The 24,743-nt window shown below is 41.0% G+C and overlaps 1 pseudogene; it reads left to right on the top strand.

Annotated features, from left to right (window-relative positions):
* The window catches only part of LOC109734291 (very-long-chain aldehyde decarbonylase GL1-6-like), a 70,976-nt pseudogene that overhangs the window by 29,554 nt on the left and 16,679 nt on the right, over positions 1-24,743 (top strand).

Genomic DNA, 24,743 nt, shown 5'->3' with positions numbered 1-24,743 from the left:
TGAATTTTTCGCCGGGTTGCCATCAAACGGCGATTTTTCAAGCCTTTGGGGGGCCAACGGCTGGAGATGCTCTGATAACTAACGCAACGGCAATCCAGGAACTCTGCTGTAGCAGCTGTACGCGTCGACGGTCAAAACGATCCATGTTTTGCCGTGCAGAACTGGCTGCCGAGGAGGGTGATGAACGCGTGGCGGGCGGCGGGGATCGTGCACACGCTGGAGAAGCGGGGCGGCCACGAGCGCGGCGACGCGGTCACCGACGTCGACAACGCGTGGCGCGCCGCCCTGGCGCACCGCTTCCGGCCCTACGACGTCCACTACGCAGGACGCAAGCTGCTGCCGCCGACGCGAAGCTGCAGGCAATTCGTGGATGCCAAGTAAATCAAGTGCACAGATCCATCGGTGCCTCTCTGAATCTGATATGGTAGTAGTACTACATACAGTTCCACGCATTAGGCAAAACGTCGGCAACCAACACTTTGAATTGATTAATATTGAGCCAATATCGATTCCTGCCTTTTTCACGTCCATATATGTTGTATATATAGTCGTTACATGATGCTGTATACGTGGTGTATAGTGCGTATAGTCATTTTTTTCTGAGTGTAGAACTTTTATGTAATATATGAATTCCCATATCTCTATCTCTTATATATATAGTACCATTAAAAAACAGCGTTCGTTCTTTTTTCTTTTTTGAAACAACGAGCCTCCTAGTTGATTTGCATTAGAGAAACCATCACCAAGTTTTACAAAAAGTTTAAGGCTCAACAACATAAAAAGAAAAGGAGCATGCAGAAAAGCTAACCTATTGACGAAAGTGCCCTTTTCAGCTCGAGCTCAAAGAAAACATGAAAACAAAATAAAATGATTCTGAACTTCATTTTATAGCAAACATTGACAATGTTTTGCTAGCTTGCAAAATTTCATCAAAATGACATTCCTGGAAGAATGAAGATGTGGTGAAAACAAAATTGATGCTCAAAAAATGATATTCAATGAATGTTTGCTGCAGAAGAAATCATTTTTTTCTATTTTACTTTTTACTCTAGCTCACATGAGCTCGAGCTCAAATTAACCGCATCCACCTATTGAGCTTACACAGGCTCAATAACTACTCAGCAGCAAAATTATGCCCCAAAGAGCAGGAGGGCACAATTGTTTCCAGAACGGACTGGCTCAAAACACAAGAGCCAAAGCACAAAATACAAACCAAGCAGCAGCAAGCTGCAAACTTTTCATTTCTACTAAGATAAACATACACCAATTCTTCTTCTCAGTGTTTCATCCAGTTCTAGCATATAATTCTTTAACTGCTTGTTTGAGTGCCACTCCTTGGTCAATTCTTCCTCTGTTTTTGTTTTTCTGCAAGATACTCCAGGTATCCTATATTCTTAAATAGTTCATCAACATTTTTTTAACATGCAAAGTGTCCACCTCAACGTCCCCATTAAGCCATGAATTTAAATCTTCTCTCCCACTAAGCCATGCATTTAAGCTGCCACATAAGCAAGCCATGCATTTAACTAATAAGTTACAACTATTTTTGGCATTAGTCAATACATGTAACACTACCACATCATTTTTTTGCGGGGTACCACATAATACGTACATGTTAGTCATCCACTCATCCTTCACATGTTTGTTCGAAATGACATTTTAGCTATAGTTAAAAAAACTATTTCTAGACCATTTTTATTGATTTTCAAGCTTGTATATTTTTCATTGGATTTAGTTATTTTTTACCAACTATTTATGCAATTTTTTAGACAAAGTCACCACAACAACGTGCGGGGGCATCATCTAGTTAAGATAATAGCATAGCCGATAAACCAATGAGGCAGGATCATTAGGAAATATTTTATCAAAACAAGCTCTATTCCTAGCTCTCCAATGTCCAACAAATAGTGACTCATGTGAAGGAAATATGCCCTAGAGGCAATAAAAAAGTTGTTATTTTATATTTCCTTATTCATGATAAATGTTTATTATTCATGCTAGAATTGTATTGATTGGAAACCTAAATACATGTGTGAATACATAGACAGACACTATGTCCCTAGTGAGCCTCTACTTGACTAGCTCGTTGATCATAGATGGTTAAGGTTTCCTAACCATGGACATGAGTTGTCATTTGATAACAGGATCACATCATTAGGAGAATGATGTGATGGACAAGGCCCATCCGTTAGCTTAGCACTATGATCGTTCAGTTTTATTGCTATTGCTTTCTTCATGTCAAATACATATTCTTTCGACTATGAGATTATGCAACTCCCGGATACCGGAGGAATGCTTTGTGTGCTATCAAACGTCACAACGTAACTGGGTGATTATAAAGATGCCCTACAGGTATCTCCGAAGGTGTTTGTTGAGTTGGCATAGACCGAGATTAGGATTAGTCACTCCGAGTATCGGAGAGGTATCTCTGGGCCCTCTCGGTAATACACATCATAAGCTTGCAAGCAAACGACTAAGGAGTTGGTCACGAGGTGATGTATTACGGAACTAGTAAAGAGACTTTCCGGTAACGAGATTGAACTAGGTATGAAGATACCGACGATCGAATCTCGGGCAAGTAACATACCGATGGACAAAGGGAATAACGTATGTTGTCATAACGGTTCGACCGATAAAGATCTTCATAGAATATGTAGGAGCCAACATGAGCATCCAGGTTACGCTATTGGTTATTGACCGGAGAGGTGTCTCGGTCATGTCTACATAGTTCTCGAACCCGTAGGGTCCGCACGCTTAACGTTCGATGACGATATTGTATTATATGAGTTATGTGATTTGGTGACCGAATGTTGTTCGGAGTCCCGGATGAGATCACAGACATGATGAGGAGTCTCGAAATGGTCGAGAGGTAAAGATTGATATATAGGACGATAGTATTCGGACACCGGAAGTGTTCTGGAGGGTACCGGGTACATATCAGGTCACCGGAAGGGGTTCCGGGCGCCCCCGACAAAAGATATGGGCCTTATGGGCAAAGAGGGGAAACGCACCAGCCACCAGGGGCTGGTGCGCCCCCCATATGGGCCGAACCGAGGGGAGAAGGAAAGAGGGGAAGAGAAAGGAAAGGGGGGATCCGGCCTCCCCCTTCCCTTTCTCCCCCCTCCTCTTTCCTTCCCCCTCCGGTAAATAAGGAAGGGGGCGCTGATACGTCCATTTTGCATCATGTTTTCCTACTGTTATTTATGATGTGTTTATCCATAATAATTCTTTTTGGAGTAATTCTAATGCCTTTTCTCTCATAATATGCAAGGTATACACAAAGAGGGAGAATTCCGGCAGCTGGAAATCTGGACCTGGAAAAGCTACGTCAGGCCACCTATTCTGCACAACTCCAAACCAGCTGAAACTTCATAGAGATTTTTTATCAAATATATGATGAATATTGGAGCAAATAACTACCAGAGAGGGCCCACCAGGTGGGCACAACCCACCAGGGAGCCCAGGCGCGCCCTGGTGGGTTGTGCTCACCCAGGCCCAGCTCCGGTGCCCATCTTCTGGTATATAGGTCATTTTGACCTAGAAAAAAAAAGGAGAGGACTTTCGGGACGGAGCGCCGCCGTCTCGAGGCGGAACTTGGGCAGGAGCACTTTTGCCCTCCGGCAGAGCGATTCCGAAGGGGGAACTTCCCTCCCAGAGGGGGAAATCATCGTCATCATCATCACCAACTCTCCCATCTTGGGGAGGGCTATCTTCATCAACATCTTCAACAGCACCATCTCATCTCAAACCCTAGTTCATCTCTTGTGTGCAATCTTGTTACCGGAACTATAGATTGGTGCTTGTGGGTGACTAGTAGTGTTGATTACTATATGGTTTATTTAGCGGAAGATTATATGTTCAGATCCATTATGCTATTTAATACCCCTCTGATCTTGAGCATGATTATCATTTGTGAGTAGTTACTTTTGTTCTTGAGGTCACGGGAGAAATCATGTTGCAAGTAATCATGTGTACTTGATATGTGTTCGATATTTTGATAGTATGTATGTTGTGATTCCCTTAGTGGTGTCATGTGAACGTCGACTACATGACACTTCACTATATTTGGGCCTAAGGGAATGCATTGTGGAGTAGCAATTAGATGATGGGTTGCGAGAGTGACAGAAGCTTAAACCCCAGTTTATGCGCTATTCTGTAAGGGACCGATTGGATCCAAAAGTTTAATGCTATGGTTAGAATTTATTCTTAATACTTTTCTCGTAGTTGCGGATGCTTGCAGGAGGGTTAATCATAAGTAGGATGTTTGTTCAAGTAAGAACAACACCTAAGCACCGGTCCACCCGCATATCAAATTATCAAAGTAGCGAACACAAATCGAACCAACATGGTGAAAGTAACTAGTTGAAATTCCCGTGTACCCTCAAGAACGCTTTCCTTATCATAAGAGACCGTTTTGGCCTGTCCTTTGCCTCAAAAGGATTGGGCTACCTTGCTGCACTTTTGTTACTACTATCGTTACTTGCTCGATACAAATTATCTTGCTATCAAACTACTCTTCTACTTACAATTTCAGCACTTGCAGACATTACCTTGCTGAAAACCACTTGTCATTTCCTTCCGCTCCTCGTTGGGTTCGACACTCTTACTTATCGAAAAGAGCTACAATTGATCCCCTATACTTGAGGGTCATCAGACGCCGACCTAGGAGGAACCCAAGTAGGATTCGGTCCTACTTGGGGCGCCTCCTGGCCTCTCCTCTCTCCCTCCCACCTATATATATATGTGGGGGCATCTAGCGCACACCAGACAATTGCCTAGCCATGTGTGGCGCCCCCTCCACAGTTTACACCCCGTGTCATATCTTTGTGGTGCTTAGGCGAAGCCCTGCGAGGATCACTTCACAATCACTGTCACAACGCCATCATGCTGACGGAACTCATCTACTACCTCGACGTCTTGCTGGATCAAGAAGGCGAGGGACATCACCGATGGAGATCAAGGTGTCGAGCCGGTGACGATGGAGATCATGACGATGCTTTGGAGATGGAGATCAAAAGCACAAGATGGTGATGGTCATATCATGTCACATATTTTAATTGCATGTGATGTTTATCTTTTATGCATCTTATTTTGCTTAGTACGGCGGTAGCATTATAAGATGATCCCTTAACTAAATTTCAAGGCAAAAGTGTTCTACCTAAGTATGCACCGTTGCTACAGTTCGTCGTGTTGAGACACCACGTGATGATCGGGTGTGATAGACTCTACGTTCAGATACAACGGGTGCAAGATAGTTTTGCACATGCGGAATACTTGAGTTAAACTTGACGAGCCTAGCATGTAAAGACATGGCCCCGGAACACTGGAGACTAAAAGGTCGAACGTGAATCATATAGTAGATATGATCAACATAGAGATGTTCACCATTGATGACTACTCCATCTCACGTGATGATCGGACATGGATGAGTTGATTTGGATCACGTATCATTTAGATGACTTGAGGGATGTCTATCTAAGTGGGAGTTATTGAGTAATTTTATTAATTGAACTTAATTTATCATGAACTTAGTCCTGATAGTATTTGCATATCTATGTTGTACATCAATGGCCCATGCTACCGTTCCCCTGAATTTTAATGCGTTCCTAGAGAAAGCTAAGTTGAAAGATGATAGTAGCAACTACACGGACTGGGTCCGTAACTTGAGGATTATCCTCATTGCTGCACAGAAGAATTATGTCCTTAATGCACCGCTAGGTGTGCCACCCCCTCCAGCAACGGCAGAATTTGTGAGCGCCTGGCAGTCGCATATTGATGACTACTCGATAGTTTAGTGTGCCATGCTTTACGGCTTAGAATCAGGACTTCATAGACGTTTTGAACGTCATGGAGCATATGAGATGTTCCAGGAATTGAATTTAATATTTCAAGCAAATGCCCGAGTTGAGAGATATGAAGTCTCCAACAAGTTCTATAGTTGCAAGATGGAGGAGAACAGTTCTGTCAGTGAACACATACTCAAAATGTCTGTGTATAATAATCACTTGACTCAGCTGGGAGTTAATCTTCCAGATGATAGTGTTATTGACAGAGTTCTTCTGTCACTGCCACCAAGCTACAAAGGCTTCGTGATGAACTATAATATGCAAGGGATGGAGAAGACAATACCCGAGCTTTTCGCAATGCTCAAAGCTGCGGAGGTAGAAATCTAGAAGGAGCATCAAGTGTTGATGGTTAAAAAAACCACTAGTTTCAAGAAAAATGTCAAGGGAAAGAAGGGGAACTTCAAGAAGAATGGCAAGCAAGTTGCCACTCCCGGGAAGAAGCCCAAAGCTGGACCCAAGCCTGAAACTGAGTGCTTCTACTGCAAATGGACTGGTCACTGGAAGCGGAACTGCCCTAAGTATTTGGTGGATAAGAAGGATGGCAAAGTGAACAAACGTATATTTGATATACATGTTATTGATGTGTACCTTACTAATGCTCGTAGTAGCGCCTGGGTATTTGATACTGGTTCTGATGAGGACATCAATACCATTGTTACACCCACAGCCCCTGCTGCTATACTTACTGGACCAATTACTAGAGCTTGCGCACGCCAATTAAATTATCAGGTACTTTCGTTTCTTGGCAATGATTCTAATGTTCATGAGAATATGATGCTGCCTAAATTGAATACATTTGTTTTGCTTACAAATGAAGGGCCTAGCTTGGATAAGAGGGATGAACATTGGAGCAAGATTAAGCATGGAGATGATGGCATGCGCAAGGGGAACAAGAACGGAGTTACAAGTTATGATTTCAGGACTTTGAAGCCACCATAGTGAGTGCATGAAGCCTTGGACGAAATATACAAGTTGCCACTTCATAAATTTCGTCTAGAGGCTATTATAGGTGCTGTGTCACCTTATTTTTGGGCCAGGCCCATGTAATTTTGAAATAGTCAAGTGTAGGCTGTTTTCAGAGTCCGTATGTGTGGGGAAACAAGAGTTAGGGTTGGTTTCGGACCCCTCCTCCAAGGGCCACGAAATTCCCCCCTCTTCCTCCATATATACAGCCCATAGGGCATCGTTTAGCCTTTGGGTTTTGTTTAGATTAAAAGTTCGCCATAGCTGCAGCTTCGCGTACTTCGTTTGTGTTCAACGAACAGACCAAGACGTCACAGAACCCCACCTTGATCAATAAAGCTTTCCTCTTATATTTGCAATATCCTGATTGCAATCTTAGTTTCTTGCTTGTTCTTCGTTTGCTTGCAGGAAATAGACCCTCGTGGTCGGGTTGACCGTGCTCCGGCGTAGTCAATAACCCTCGGAAGTTGGTTTAGCGATTGCTAAGGCGCGACGTCGCGCACGTTCATAGTCGGATCGTCAAGGTCGACTCCCACAGAAAACGAGAGCCACCATCTCATCGAAACATCGGGACACCTTCGCCTCTATCAAGTGGTATCAGATATCCAGGTTGCTCAGTGAGATTTTACAGTTTTTTCGTAGTTTAGATCGAGTGTGTTCTTTATACCTATAGTCCACGAAAAAGCCAAAAAAAATTAGGGTTAGTTCATCCTATCCGAACCAGTCTGAGCCTTTGCATAGTCTTTTCAGTATTTTGCTTTGTTGAATTTGTGGTTGCATCGTCGTGTCAAGTTGTTGGTCTTAGCGTCTAGTCTTTTAGAGTTTCGAGTTCTGGTCATAAGTTGTCACGCCGCCACTGCACCATCATCATCGCCCCTGCCATCTACCACCACCACTTATCCGCCACCGCTCTGAATCTGTATCCATATACCACCATATACCACCACCGCTACCACCACCGCTGCCATATACCACCACCGCTGCCATATCCTACCACCATATATCCACCACCAATCCGAGTTCCTTTCATATTAGGTTTGTTTTCGAGATCCATCTAATTTCCGATTCGTGTTTCCTTGCCTGAGCAGGTTTCAAAAAAAAAAGTCTGGAGACCCCCGGCCAGTTTTTAGGCCAAAACTTCGGCGACAGAAAATATTTTTCCCTATCCTAGTTTTAGGCTTTTTTGAGTCTTTTGAGCCACGTGCCATCATAGTGATTTTTTGTCGCACTTTTTCATCGTCGCTGCCCTGATTTCCGAAAAAAAATAGTGAAAAAAACTTCATGCCCATCCTATCATTTTGACCTGGGAAGAGTTTTGAGACACTCGCCATTATAGTGATTTTTCACAAAAAAAAATAGGAGCGCAAAAAAGAAGAGCGCCAAAAAAAAAGAGCAAAAAAAATTCCAGAGTGTGTTTTCCCCTTGTTTACGTGTAGCGCCGTGATTTTGATAGTGTTCTAGGCTCGTGTCTCTAGCACGGTCTAGCCTAGGACTAGCACAGTACCGTCATTGAGCATTTATTTAACTTTGCATCTCTGAATTGATTGTTGCTGACCCTTTTTGCTACCATATATTAAGCCTTCCCAGCTCCACATACATCTACGCCGTGCGTTTGACTCTCCCTGGTAATCGCTCTATCCAAGCTTTGGGAGTTTTGACTACAACGGTTGCCGATCACCACTTGCTGCTTGGTAAGAACTGGTAAGAATTTGAGATTCGCTTGACGGTTTGTGACTGTCCACCACACAACCACCACCACCACTTCCTAGTATTCTGTAGGATCATATTCTTGTGTGTTTCTATTACTGCTAACCATGGCAGGATCACAAGCCGATGAGACTGACTGGGAGAACATGACGAACAAAGAGTTACATGATAAGTTTCAGCAAATGATGAGTGGACAGGTGGACGATGTGCTAAACAGATTTGAAGAGGCCATGGAGAAGATAGATGGCATTGAGAAGGCGTTCGAAACAAAGCTCGATAACAAGTTTAATAAATTGCTCGCTCGTCTTCCACAACCACCGACTGCTGCACCTGCCGCACCTCTACAGCCACAACAACAACAACATAGCCTTCCAAATCAAGTGGGACGAGCACATCACGTTCCCCTTGAGCCTGGTCAAATTTCTGGTGTCGGTGTACCTACTGTTGATGCTTCTGTAGCTCCTGCTGCTACTGCAGAGGTGGAGGACCATTACGAGGATGAGGTTGATCAAAATCAGAACTACGTGCAACCACCAGCACCACCACCACCAGGTCGTCCTCATGCATATCATCGCAACAGTAAGGCTGCACCACCACCTGAGGTACGAGATCATGACCATCTTCCTAAACTAAAATTGAATATTCCACTATTTGAGGGTAGATATGTTCCTGATATATATCTTACTTGGGAGTTAGAAACTGAACAACGATTTACGTGTTTACAATATCCTGAGGAGAGACGTGTTCCTGCTGATGTTTGTGCTTTCACTAGCTTTGCATATGTTTGGTGGTCTGAACATTGTAGATTATATCCTATTCCAGCTACTTGGGCTGCTTTGCAAACTGCTATGCATACTCGTTGGGTTCCACCATATTATCAACGTGAATTACTTCAAAAATTGCAGCGTTTAAGACAAGGAAAAATTTATGTAGAAGAATATTATCAGGAATTACAAACTGGCATGATTAGATGTGGTATTGTTGAGGAGAATGAAGCTATGCTTGCACGTTTTATGGGTGGATTAAATAGAGAGATTCAGACCATTCTAGAGTATAAGGAGTATAACAATATCACTCGTTTATTCCATCTTGCTTGTAAAGCTGAACGTGAAGTGCAGGATCGACAGGCATTGGTGCGAACTAACTTTTCTGCAGGTCGACCTTCATCATGTACACCACGTGAATCCTCTACTTCCACTGCACCAGCACTTCCATCAGGTGCCACCTCCGGCCGTGATACAAGAAAGCAGGCACAACCACCACTACCTGCCAAGAGCACACCTGCTGGGCCTACACAGAGCTCTTCTTCTTCCATGGCATCAACGGCACACACGTGATATTATTTGTCGTCGTTGTAAGGGAAGAGGTCATTATGCGAGAGAATGCAAATCTCAGCGTGTGATGATTGCTACTGAGGATGGTGGGTATGAGTCCGCTAGTGACTATGATGAGGAGATTTTGGCTCTTATTACACGTGAAGAACACGGTGGAGATGATTCTGATCATGAGACGCAATACATGGCTCCTGAAGACATTGACAGGTATGAATGTTTAGTTGCTCAACATGTTTTGAGTGTGCAGGTCACACAAGCTGAGCAAAATCAGAGGCATAATTTGTTCCATACAAAGGGAGTTTTGAAGGAATGTTCTGTTCGCGTCATCATGGATGGAGGGAGCTGCAACAACTTGGCTAGCATGGAGATGGTGGATAAGCTATCTCTCACCACAAAACCACATCCACATCCTTACTATATCCAATGGTTCAATAACAGTGGCAAGGTTAAGGTAACACGTACTGTTCGTGTGCATTTTGTATCTCTACATATGCTGATTATGTTGATTGTGATGTGGTACCCATGCAAGCATGTTCCTTATTACTTGGTAGGCCATGGCAATTTGATAAAAATTCTGTACACCATGGTAGAAACAATCAGTATACTCTTGTTCATAAGGATAAACATATTACTTTGCTTCCTATGTCTCCTGATTCCATTTTGAAAGATGATATTAATAGCGCTAATAAAGCAAAACAGGAGAAAAATAAGAGTGAAAATCAGATTGTGGCAAAAGAATCTGAGTAACAAATGAAGCCTGATAATAAACCATCTAATGTTGCTTCTGAAATTAAATTGAAAAGTGCATGTTTACTTGCCACCAAATCTGATATTGATGAGCTAGACTTTAGCAAATCTATTTGCTATGGTTTTGTGTGCAAAGAGGCATTATTTTCATTCGAGGACGTGCCTTCCTCTTTGCCTCCTGCTGTTACTAACATTTTGCAGGAGTTCGCTGACGTCTTTCCACAAGACGTGCCACCGGGATTACCACCTATTCGAGGGATTGAGCATCAGATTGACTTAATTCCTGGTGCATCGCTACCCAACCGTGCACCATACCGTACCGATCCAGAGGAGACGAAGGAGATTATGCGTCAAGTACAGGAGCTGCTCGACAAAGGTTATATACGCGAATCTCTTAGTCCTTGTGCTGTTCCTATTATACTAGTGCCTAAAAAGGATGGTACGTCGCGTATGTGTGTTGATTGTAGAGGCATTAATAATATTACTATTCGTTATCGTCATCCTATTCCTAGGCTAGATGATATGCTTGATGAATTGAGTGGCTCTACAATATTCTCCAAAGTTGATTTGTGTAGTGGATACCATCAAATTCGTATGAAATTGGGAGATGAATGGAAAACAGCTTTTAAAACTAAGTTTGGTTTATATGAGTGGTTAGTCATGCCTTTTGGGTTAACTAATGCACCTAGTACTTTCATGAGACTAATGAACGAAGTTTTACGTGCTTTCATTGGGCGATTTGTGGTAGTCTATTTTGATGATATACTGATTTATAGCAAATCTTCGGAAGAACATTTGGAACATTTACATGCTGTTTTTATTGCTCTACGTGATGCACGTTTGTTTGGTAACCTTGGGAAGTGCACCTTTTGCACCGATCGAGTATCTTTTCTTGGCTATGTTGTTACTCCACAGGGAATTGAAGTTGATAAAGCCAAGATTGAAGCTATTGAGAGTTGGCCGCAGCCCAAAACGGTCACACAAGTGAGGAGTTTTCTTGGACTCGTTGGTTTCTATATGCGTTTTGTGAGAGATTTTAGCACCATTGCTGCACCTCTCAATGAGCTTACGAAGAAGGATCTGCCTTTTTTTGGGGTACCGCACAGGAAGAAACCTTCACGGTATTAAAAGATAAGTTGACACATGCTCCTTTACTCCAACTTCCTAATTTTAATAAGACTTTTGAGCTTGAATGTGATGCTAGTGGAATTGGATTAGGAGGTGTGTTATTACAAGATGGCAAACATGTTTCATACTTTTCTGAAAAATTGAGTGGGCCTAGTTTGAACTATTCTACTTATGATAAAGAATTATATGCTCTTGTTCGGACCTTAGAAACATGGCAACATTATTTATGGCCCAAAGAATTTGTTATACATTCTGATCATGAATCTTTGAAACACATTAAAAGTCAAGCAAAACTTAACCGTAGACATGCTAAATGGGTTGAATTCATCGAGACTTTCCCTTATGTCATTAAACACAAGAAGGGTAAAGAAAATGTTATTGATGATGCATTGTCTCGTCGTTATACTATGCTTTCACAACTTGACTTTAAAATATTTGGTTTGGAGACCATCAAGATCAATATGTGCATGATGCTGAATTTAAAGATGTATTGCAGAATTGTAAAGAAGGTAGAACATGGAACAAGTTCGTCGTTAACGATGGATTTGTGTTTCGTGCTAACAAGCTATGCATTCCAGCTAGCTTTGTTCATCTTTTGTTGTTGCAGGAGGCGCATGGAGGAGGACTAATGGGACACTTTGGCGTGAAGAAGACAGGGGATATACTTGCTACACATTTCTTTTGGCCAAAGATGAGACGGGATGTTGAGTGTTTTGTTGCTCGCTGCCCTACATGTCAAAAAGCTAAGTCACTACTCAATCCTCATGGTTTATATATGCCTTTGCCTGTACCTAGTGTTCCTTGGGAGGATATATCTATGGACTTTGTTTTAGGTTTACCTCGAACAAAGAAGGGGAGGGATAGCATATTTGTTGTCGTGGATAGGTTCTCGAAAATGGCACACTTTATACCATGTCATAAAAGCGATAATGCTATTAATGTTGCTGATTTGTTCTTTCGTGAAATTATTCGCTTGCATGGTGTGCCAAATACCATTGTTTCAGATTGTGATACTAAATTTCTTAGCCACTTTTGGAGATGTTTATGGGCTAAGTTGGGGACTAAACTGCTTTTTAGTACTACTTGTCACCCCCAAACTGATGGACAAACTGAAGTAGTAAATAGAACATTGTCTACTATGCTTAGGGCTGTTTTCCAGAATAAAAAGAAAATGTGGGAATAATGATTGCCTCATATTGAATTTGCTTATAATCGTTCCTTGCATTCTCCTACTAAGATGTGCCCTTTTGAAATTGTGTATGGTTTCCTACCTCGTGCACCTATTGATTTGTTGCCTCTTCCATCTATGGAGAAGGTTAATTTTGATGCTAAACAATGTGCTGAATTGATTTTAAAAATGCATGAGTTAACTAAGGAAAACATTGAGCGTATGAATGCTAAATATAAACTTGCTGGAGATAAGGGTAGAAAACATGTTGTGTTTGCACCTGGAGATCTTGTTTGGTTACATTTGCGTAAGGATAGATTTCCTGATTTGCGCAAATCAAAGCTAATGCCACGTGCTGATGGTCCTTCTAAGGTGTTAGAAAAATAAATGATAATGCATATAAACTTGAGCTGCCTGCAGATTTTGGGGTTAGTCCCACTTTTAACATTGCAGATTTGAAGCCTTATTTGGGTAAGGAAGATGAGCTTCCGTCGAGGACGACTTCATTTCAAGAAGGGGAGGATGATGAGGACATCAATACCATTATTACACCCACAGCCCCTGCTGCTATACATACTGGACCAATTACTAGAGCTCGCGCATGCCAATTAAATTATCAGGTACTTTCATTTCTTGGTAATGATTCTAATGTTCATGAGAATATGATGCTGCCTAAATTGGATACATTTGTCTTGCTTACAAATGAAGGGCCTAGCTTGGACAAGAGGGATGAATATCGGAGCAAGATTAAGCATGGAGCTGATGGCATGCGCAAGGGGAACAAGAACGGAGTTACAAGTGATGATTTCAGGACTTTGAAGCCACCATAATGAGTGCATGAAGCCTTGGACGAAATATACAAGTTGCCACTTCATAAATTTCGTCCAGAGGCTATTATAGGTGCTGCGTCACCTTATTTTTGGGCCAGGCCCATGTAATTTCGAAATAGTCAAGTATAGGCTGTTTTTAGACTCCGTATGTGTGTGGAAACAAGAGTTAGGGTAGGTTTCGGACCCCTCCTCCAAGGGCCACGAAATCCCCCTCTTCCCCATATATACAGCCCTTAGGGCATCATTTAGACTTTGGGTTTTGTTTAGATTAAAAGTTTGCCATAGCTGCAACTTCGCGTACTTCGTTTGTGTTCAACGACCAGACCAAGAAGTCACAGAACCCCACCTTGATCAATAAAGCTTTCCTCTTATATTCGCAATATCCTGATTGCAATCTTAGTTTCTTGCTTGTTCTTCGTTTGCTTGCAGGAAATAGACCCTCGTGGTCAGGTTGATCGTGCTCCGGCGTAGTCAATAACCCTCGGAAGTTGGTTTAGTGGTTACTAAGGCGCGAAGTCTCGCATGTTCGTACTCGGATCATCAAGGTCGACTCCCACAGAAAACGAGAGCCACCATCTCATCGAAACATCGGGACACCTTCGCCTCTATCAGGTTCGGTTGCTCATATTTGTAACTTGAAACAGGAGCTACGGATTAAACGAAGATTGGCTAAGGACGAGGTGACGATGCGCATCGGAAATGGTTCCAAGGTCGATGTGATCGCCGTTGGCACGCTACCTCTACATCTACCTCCGAGATTAGTTTTAGATCTGAATAATTGTTATTTGGTGTCAGCATTGAGCATGAACATTATATCTGGATCTTGTTTAGTGTGAGACGGTTATTCATTTAAATCAGAGAATAATGGTTGTTCTTTTATATGAGTAATATCTTTTATGGTCATGCACCCTTGAAGAGTGGTCTATTTCTATTGAATCTAGATTGTGGTGATACACATCTTCTATATCTAAATAGCTAGCCCCCACTAACTATTTCTCTCAGCATGCAAGCATGCCACATCATCCCACAACATGGATGAGAAAAGGCCCACCCCCACTATCGTATGTCTCTCAACATGCAAGCACGCCACTTCATCATTAAACGTGCATGAAGAAAAGACTCATCTCAACATGCAAACGTAGTACATAAGAATTTTCATTCTTCTATGTTTTTTGTATTTAATAAACATTTTATAACAATATAATAATTGAACATAATAAATTATATGTATTTTCAGTTTTAGCCTTTTATATTATTACTTCAAATATTCATGTTTCATACGACAAAACACATTGAAATATGTTGCAAAATATCCCCGCAACAACGTGCGTCGTATCATCTAGTATTCATAATACTGATGCCAAAAGATGCAAAGTTGATAATGATAGTGCAACATATTTGTGGCACTGCCGTTTAGGTCATATTGGTGTAAAGCGCATGAAGAAACTCCATGCAGATGGAATTTTGGAATCACTTGATTATGAATCATTTGATACTTACTAACCATGCCTCATGGGCAAGATGACTAAAACTCTGTTCTCCGGAACAATGGAGCGAGCCAATGACATATTGGAAATAATATATATCGATGTATGCGGTTCGATGAGTGTTGAGACACGCGGCAGGTATCGTTATTTTCTGACCTTCACAGATGATTTGAGCAGATATGGGTATATCTACTTAATGAAACACAAGTCTGAAACATTTGAAAAGTTCAAAGAATTTCAGAGTGAAGTGGAGAATCATCGTAACCAGAAAATAAAGTTTCAACGATCTGATCGTGGAGGCGAATATCTGAGTTACGAGTTTGGCCTTAATTTAAAACAATGTGGAACAGTTTCACAACTCACGCCACCTGGAACACCACAGCGTAATGGTGTGTCCGAACATCGTAACAGTACTTTATTAGATATGGTGCGATCTATGATGTCTCTTACTGATTTACCACTATTGTTTTGGGGTTATGCATTAGAGACAGCTGCATTCACATTAAATAGGGCACCGTCTAAACCCGTTGAGACAACACCGTATGAACTGTGGTTTGGCAAGAAACCTAAGCTGTCGTTTCTTAAAATTTGGGGTTGCGACACTTATGTCAAAAGCTTCAGCCTGATAAGCTCGAACCCAAATCGGAGAAGTGTGTCTTCATAGGATACCCTAAGAAAACAATTGGGTACACCTTCTACCACAGATCCGAAGGCAAGATCTTTGTTGCCAAGAATGGAACCTTTCTAGAGAAGGAGTTTCTATCGAAAGAAGTGAGTGGGAGGAAAGTAGAACTTGATGAGATAATTGTACCTTCTGTCGAATTGGAAAGTAGCTCATCACCGAAAACCGTTCCTATGATGCCTACACCAATTAATAGAGAGGAAGCCAATGATGATGATCATGAAACTTCAGATCAAGTTACTACTGAACCTCATAGGTCAACCAGAGCACGATCCGCACCAGAGTGGTACAGTAATCCTGTTCTGGAAGTCATGTTACTAGACCATGGCGAACCTACAAACTATGAAGAAGCTATGATGAGCCCAGATTCCGATAAATGGCTTGAGGCCATGAAATCTGAGATAGGATCCATGTATGAGAACAAAGTCTGGACTTTGGTGGACTTACCCGATGATCGGCGAGCCATAGATAATAAATGGATCTTCAAGAAGAAGACTGACACTGATGGTAATGTTACTGTCTACAAAGCTCGACTTGTCGTGTAAGGTTTTCGACAAGTTCAATTAGTTGACTACGATGAGACTTTCTCAGCCGTAGCGATGCTTAAGACTAATTAGGAATTCTTTTCTTGGTCACTGAGATTCATGGATAATTTAAGTACTATTTAGGGATAGATCGTACCTCTTTTTTTATCCCCTCAAAAATCATGTTAGCAATTGTCGCATTTTATGATTATGAAATCTGGCAAATGGACATCAAAACTGCATTCCTTAATGGATTTCTTAAAGAAGAGTTGTATATGATGCAACCAGAAAGTTTTGTCGATCCTAAAGGTGCTGACAAAGTATGCAAGCTCCAGCGATCCATCTATGGACTGGTGCAAGCATCTCGGAGTCGGAATATACGCTTTGATGAGGTGATCAAAGCATATGGTTTTATACAGACTTTCGGAGAAGCCTGTATTTACAAGAAAGTGAGTGGGAGCTTTGTAGCATTTCTAATATTATATGTGGATGACATATTGTTGATTGAAATGATGTAGAATTTCTGGATAGCATAAAAGGATACTTGAATAAGAGTTTTCAATGAAAGACCTCGGTGAAGCTGCTTATATATTGGGCATCAAGATCTATAGAGATAGATCAAGACGCTTAATAGGACTTTCACAAAGCACATACCTTGACAAAGTTTTGAAGAAGTTCAAAATGGATCAGTCAAAGTAAGGGTTCTTGCCTGTGTTACAAGGTGTGAAGTTGAGTCAGACTCAATGACTGGCCACTGCAGAAGATAGAGAGAAAATGGAAGTCATTCCCTATGCCTCAGTGATGACCCACAATTATAGGGGATCTATCGTAGTCCTTTCGATAAGTAAGAGTGTCGAACCCAACGAGGAGCGGAAGGAAATGATAAGCGGTTTTCAGCAAGGTATTCTCTGCAAGCACTGAAATTACCGGTAACAGATAGTTTTGTGATAAGGTAATTGGTAACGAGTAACAAGTAACAAGTGTAAATAAAGTGCAGCAAGATGGCCCAATCCTTTTTGTAGCAAAGGACAAGCCTGGACAAACTCTTATATGAAGGAAAACGCTCCCGAGGACACATGGGAATTATCGTCAAGCTAGTTTTCATCACGTTCATATGATTCGCGTTCGGTACTTTGATAATTTGATATGTGGGTGGACCGGTGCTTGGGTGCTGTCCTTACTTGGACAAACATCCCACTTATGATTAACTCCTATTGCAAGCATCCGCAACTACAAAAGAAGTATTAAGGTAAACCTAACCATAGCATGAAACATATGGATCCAAATCAGTCCCTTACGAAGCAACGCATAAACTAGGGTTTAAGCTTCTGTCACTCTAGCAACCCATCATCTACTTATTACTTCCCAATGCCTTCCTCTAGGCCCAAACAACGGTGGAGTGTCATGTAGTCGACGTTCACATAACACCACTAGAGGAGAGACAACATACATCTCATCAAAATATCGAACGAATACCAAATTCACATGACTACTAATAGCAAGACTTCTCCCATGTCCTTAGGAACAAACGTAACTACTCACAAAGCATATTCATGTTCATAATCAGAGGAGTATTAATATGCATATAGGATCTGAACATATGATCTTCCACCAAATAAACCAACTAGCATCAACTACAAGGAGTAATCAACACTACTAGCAACCTACAGGTACCAATCCCAGACTTGGAGACAAAGATTGGATACAAGAGATGAACTAGGGTTTTAGAGGAGATGGTGCTGGTGAAGATGTTGATGGAGATTGGCCCCCTCCCGATGAGAGGAGCGTTGGTGATGACGATGGCGATGATTTCCCCCTCCCAGAGGGAAGAGTCCTCGGCAGAACAGCTCCGCCAAAGCCCTAGATTGGTTCCGCCAAGGTTCCGCCTCGTGGCGGCGGAGTCTCGTCCCGAAAGCTTGCTTATGATTTTTCCTCGGACGAAAGACTTCATATAGCAGAAGATGGGCACCGGAGGGCCACCAGGGGGCCCACGAGGCAGGGGGCGTGCCTCCCACCCTCGTGGCCAGGGTGTGGGCCCCCTCTGGTATTTTCTTGGCTCTGTATTTTTTATTATTTCCAAAAATAACGAGTTTCAGAACTTTTGGAGTTGTGTAGAATAGGTCTCTAATATTTGCTCCTTTTCCAGCCCAGAATTCCAGCTGCCGGCATTCTCCCTCTTTATGTAAACCTTGTAAAATAAGAGAGAATAGGCATAAGTATTGTGACATAATGTGTAATAACAGCTCATAATGCAATAAATATCGATATAAAAGCATGATGCAAAATGGACGTATCAACTCCCCCAAGCTTAGACCTCGCTTGTCCTCAAGCGGAAGCCAACAACGATAAATATGTCCACATGTTTAGAGATGGAGGTGTCGATAAAATAAAATACGGACATGAGGGCCTCATGATCATTCTTGTAACAGCAATATATATGGATGTTGTCATATGATTTCTTATGCTCAAGTAATAATCTGTTCACAATGTCAAGTATGAATCATAATCTTCATTGAGAACTAACAAACTATAATCTCAGTCATTGAAGCAATTGTAATTTATCATAACATCGGAAAGAGTCAATATAAGAGCTTTTCAGCAAGTCCACATACTCAACTATCATTTATTCTTTCACAATTGCTAACATTCACGCAATACTTGTGGTTATGGAGTTTTAATCGGACACAGAGAAAGATAGGGGCTTATAGTTTCGCCTCCCAACCTTTTACCTCAAGGGTAATGTCAACAATAATAGCTCATGCTAACTTACATCCAATTAGATATATATATATCAGGATCTTTCCAACACACTGTGCTTGCCAAAGGATAAAATGTAAAAAGGAAAGGTGAAGATCACCATGACTCTTGCATAAGGGTAAGAGGTAAAAATAAAAGGTAGGCCCTTCGCAGAGGGAAGCATAGGTTGTCATGCGCTTTCATGGTTGGATGCACGAAATCTTAATGCAAAAGAACGTCACTTTATATTGCCACTTGTGATATGGACCTTTATTATGCAGTCCGTCGCTTTTATTTCTTCCACATCACAAGATCGTATAAAGCTTATTTTCTCCACACTAATAAGTCATACATATTTAGAGAGCAATTTGTATTGCTTGCACCGATGACAACTTACTTGAAGGATCTTACTCAATCCATGGCTAGATATGGTGGACTCTTATGGCAAAACTGGGTTTAAGGGAATTTGGAAGCACAAGTAGTATTTCTACTTGGTGCAAAGAATTGGCTAGCATGAGGGAGAAAGGCAAGCTCAACATGTTGGATGATCCATGACAATATACTTTATTTCAGATATAAGAAAACATAACCCATTACGTTGTCTTCCTTGTCCAACATCAACTCTTTAGCATGTCATATTTTAATGAGTCTTCACAACCATAAAAGATGTCCAAGATAGTATATTTATATGTGAAACCTCTCTTTCTTTATTACTTCCTATTAATTGCAACGATGACCAAAGCTATGTTTGTCTACTCTCAACAACTTTTAATCATCATACCCTTTCTATGTGAATTCGTTACTCTCCACAAGATCAATATGATCTCTTTTATTTCTTTTTATTCTTTCTTTTTCTTTTATTCCCTCAAGATCATAGCAAGATAATCAAGCCCTTGACTCAACACTAATCTTTATTATATAGCTCACGGACTCGATTACATAGAAGGATCATAAAGCAAAACTCAAAACTAGATCATACCAAAAACTTTATTCTACTAGATCAAGATATTACTAAAAGGATCGAACTAAGAAAAACGGTAATGATAGGAGTGTGATGGTGATACGATACCGGGGCACCTCCCCCAAGCTTGGCAGTTGCCAAGGGGAGTGCCCATACCCATGTGATTATATCTCCTTTGCTGGTGAAGAAGATGGTGGAGTTGTTGATGATGTGGGCTTGTCGTCCATCTTCCAAGGCATAGGCTCACCATCATAGAAGGATGATAGAGTCTCCGGGATCCTCAAATCTGCAGCCAAACTCATCCTCTTGAATCTATATTCATACTCACGGTTTTGGTTTTGCAAGTCATAGATTTGGGCTTGGAGGTGCTCGATCTTCTCGTGAAGCTTGAAGATGGTCTCCCCAATGTTCTTGGCATCCAGCTTGTGATTGTTGGTGAACTCCGCGATCATCATGTGGTAGGCGTTGAGTCCGCGTTCCACCATCCCCTGGCACTTGAAAACTTGTTGCTCCATTGCTTCGAGCCTCGTCTCCATGCTTCCTGTCCTCCTTGGTCCCTCAACATCGCGGATGTGCAGCAACCCATCACGCATCTCAATGGTTTGAGGGTGTTGCAGCACCTCTGCGAGGTAGGGGTTGATGACCTTCTCGAAGAACTTGTCCTTGGGGGCACTTGGAGATGTCATGGTGATCTAGATCTGTCAGAAAAACAGCTCGAAACGAAAACAGAGGATATTTGCGTGATACAGGAGTCAAAACCTTCGGGAGATTATATAATGATTTTTTACCGACCGAAAGAAGTATCGTGCAAGAAAATGGAGTCCGGAGAGTACACGAGGTGCCCACGAGGCAGGGGGCGCGCCCAGGGGGGTAGGGCGCCCCCTCCACCCTCGTGGAGGCCTCGTGTCCTTCCCGGACTGCTTCTTATTTTCCTATTTTTCTAAATATTCCAAAACGGAGAAAATTTCCATTAGAACTGTTTTGGAGTCAGTTTACTTACCGTACCACGTACCTATTCCTTTTCGGAGTTTGAAACGTTCTGGAAAGTGTCCCTTATGTATTCCTCCGGGGTTACGGTTTCAATCACATTAGTTTCAACATTTATAGGATTACCTGAGATATAATGTTTGATTCTTTGACCGTTCACCACCTTTGGACTTATGCCTTCGAAGTTGTTGATTTTTATGGCACCGGAACGATAGACCTCCTCGATAACGTCAGGACCTTCCCATTTAGAGAGAAGTTTTCCTGCAAAAAATCTTAAACGAGAGTTGTATAACAATACATAATCACCTACATTAAACTCACGCTTTTGTATCCTTTTGTCATGCCATCTTTTAACTTTTTCTTTAAACAGTTGGCATTCTCATATGCTTGGGTTCTCCATTCATCAAGTGAGCTAATATCAAATAACCTCTTCTCACCGGCAAGTTTCAAGTCATAATTGAGCTCTTTAATGGCCCAATATGCCTTATGTTCTAATTCAAGAGGTAAGTGACATGCTTTTCCATAAACCATTTTATACGGAGACATACCCATAGGATTTTTATATGCAGTTCTATAGGCCCATAATGCATCATCAAGTTTCTTGGACCAATTCTTTCTAGATCTATTAACAGTCTTTTGCAAAATTAATTTGAGCTCTCTATTACTCAATTCTACTTGACCACTAGACTGTGGGTGATAAGGAGATGCAATTCTATGATTAACATCATACTTAGCTAACATTTTACGAAAAGCACCATGAATAAAATGTGAACCACCATCAGTCATTAAATATCTAGGGACTCCAAACCTCGGAAAAATAACTTCTTTAAGCATCTTAATAGAAGTGTTATGATCAGCACTACTAGTTGGAATAGCTTCTACCCACTTAGTAACGTAATCAACAACAACTAAAATATGAGTATATCCATTAGAGGCAGGAAACGGTCCCATATAATCAAATCCCTAAACATCAAATGGTTCAATAACAAGTGAATAATTCATAGGCATTTCTTGAAGTCTACTAATATTACCAATTCTTTGACATTCATCACAAGATAAGACAAACTTACGAGCATCCTTGAAGAGAGTAGGCCAATAAAAACCGGATTGCAATACCTTATGTGCAGTTCTATCTCCAGCGTGGTGTCCTCCATAAGCTTCAGCGTGACACTTGCGTAGGATCTGTTCCTGTTCATGCTCAGGTACACAACGCCTAATAACACCATCTACTCCTTCTTTATAAAGATGTGGGTCATCCCAGAAGTAATGTCTTAAATCATAGAAAAACTTTTTCTTTTGCTGGTATGTGAAACTAGGTGGTATAAGTTTAGCAACAATGTAATCAGCATAATCAGCATACCATGGAGCAGTACGAGAAGCATTTATGGCATTTAATTGTTCATCAGGAAAGCTATCATCAATAGGTCGTGGGTCATCAAGAACATTTTCTAACCTAGACAAGTTGTCTGCAACGGGGTTCTCAGCTCCCTTTCTATCAATAATATTCAAATCAAATTCTTGTAGCAAGAGAACCCATCTAATAAGTCTAGGTTTAGCATCTTTCTTTTCCATAAGATATTTAATAGCAGCATGATCAGTGTCAATAGTTACTTTAGAATCAACAATATAAGGTCTGAACTTATCACAAGCAAATACAACTACTAAGAATTCCTTTTCAGTAGTGGCATAATTTCTCTAGGCATTGTCTAGAGTTTTACTAGCATATTGAATAACATTTAATTTCTTATCAACTCTTTGCCCTAGAACAGCACCTACAGCATAATAGCTAGCATCACACATAATGTCAAAAGGTAAATTCCAATCAGGTGGCTGAACAATAGGTGTAGAGATTAATGCTTTCTTAATTATTTCAAATGCTTCTACACAATCATCATAAAAAACAAATGGTATATCTTTTTGTAAGAGATTAGTCAGAGGCCGAGAAATTTTTGAGAAGTCCTTAATGAAACTCCTATAAAAACCGGCATGACCAAGGAAACTTCTTATACCTTTGATGTCCTTGGGACATGGCATATTTTCAATAGCATCAACTTTAGCTTTATCAACTTCAATACCTCTTTCAGAAATTTTATGCCCCAAAACAATGCCTTCATTAACCATAAAGTGGCACTTCTCCCAATTCAAGACAAGATTAGTTTCTTCACATCTCTGCAAAACTCGATCAAGGTTGCTCAAGCAATCATCAAAAGAGGATCCATAAATGGAGAAATCGTCCATGAAAACCTCACAAATATTTTCACAAAAGTCAGAGAATATAGCCATCATGCATCTTTGAAAGGTAGTAGGTGCATTACATAAACCAAAAGGCATACGTCTATAAGCAAAAGTACTGAAAGGGCAAGTAAAAGTGGTCTTCGCTTGATCATCAGCTGACACAGGTATTTGAGAGAAACCAGAGTAACCATCTAGAAAGCAAAAATGTGTATGTTTGGATAATCTTTCTAGCATTTGATCAATAAAAGGTAAGTGATAATGATCTTTTTTAGTAGCCTTATTTAATTTGCGGAAATCAATTACCATCCTATAACCTGTAATAATTCTTTGCGGAATCAATTCATCTTTATCATTAGGAACGACAGTAATACCTCCCTTCTTAGGGACACAATGGACAAGACTTACCCACTGACTATCAGCAACGGGATAAATTATACCTGCCTCAAGGAGCTTTAGTATTTCCTTTCTTACCACTTCTTTCATCTTAGGATTCAGCCGCCGTTGATGATCAATAACTAGTTTGGCATCTTTCTCCAAATTTATTTAGTGTTGACATAGAGTGGGACTAATGCCCTTAATATCATCAAGAGTATATCCAATAGCAGCACGGTGCTTCTTTAGAGTTTTCAATAATTTTTCTTCCTCCTTCTCTGAAAGGTTAGCACTAATAATAACAAGATATATCTTCTTTTCATCAAGATAAGCATATTTAAGAGTATCAGGCAACGGTTTAAGCTCAAACACGGGATCACCCTTGGGTGGAGGAGGATCCCCTAGGATTTCAACAGGCAAATTGTGTTTCAGAATAGGTCCATGTTTAAAGAATACTTCATCTATTTCCCTTCTTTCATTCATAAACATATCATTTTCATGGTCTAGCAAATATTGTTCTAAAGGATCACTAGGAGGTACGGCAATAGAAGCAAGACCAATAATTTCATCTTTACTAGGCAATTCCTCATCACGAGGTTGTCTACGAAATTTAAAAAAATTAAACTCATGAGACATATCATCCAAACCAATAGTAACAACATCCTTCTTGCAGTCTATCATAGCATTAACAGTATTCAAGAAGGGTCTACCAAATATAATGGGACAAAAGCTATCTTGAGGGGAACCAAGAACAAGGAAATCTGCAGGATATTTAGCTTTCCCACACAAGACCTCAACATCTCTAACAATCCCAATTGGTGAAATTGTATCTCTATTGGCAAGCTTAATGGTGACATCAATTTCTTCTAACTCAGCAGGTGCAATATCATGCATAATTTCTTGATATAAAGAAATAGGTATTGTACTAGCACTAGCACCCATATCACACAAGCCATGATAACAATGATCTCCTAATTTAACAGAAATAACAGGCATGCCTACAACAGGTCTATGTTTATCTTTGGCACCAGGCTTA

The sequence above is a fragment of the Aegilops tauschii genome, chromosome 2 (genome assembly GCF_002575655.3).
Source record: "Aegilops tauschii subsp. strangulata cultivar AL8/78 chromosome 2, Aet v6.0, whole genome shotgun sequence".
Taxonomy (NCBI): Eukaryota; Viridiplantae; Streptophyta; class Magnoliopsida; order Poales; family Poaceae; genus Aegilops; species Aegilops tauschii.
Note: the sequence above shows the minus strand (reverse complement) of the source record. Positions and strands in the feature narration are given on the sequence as shown.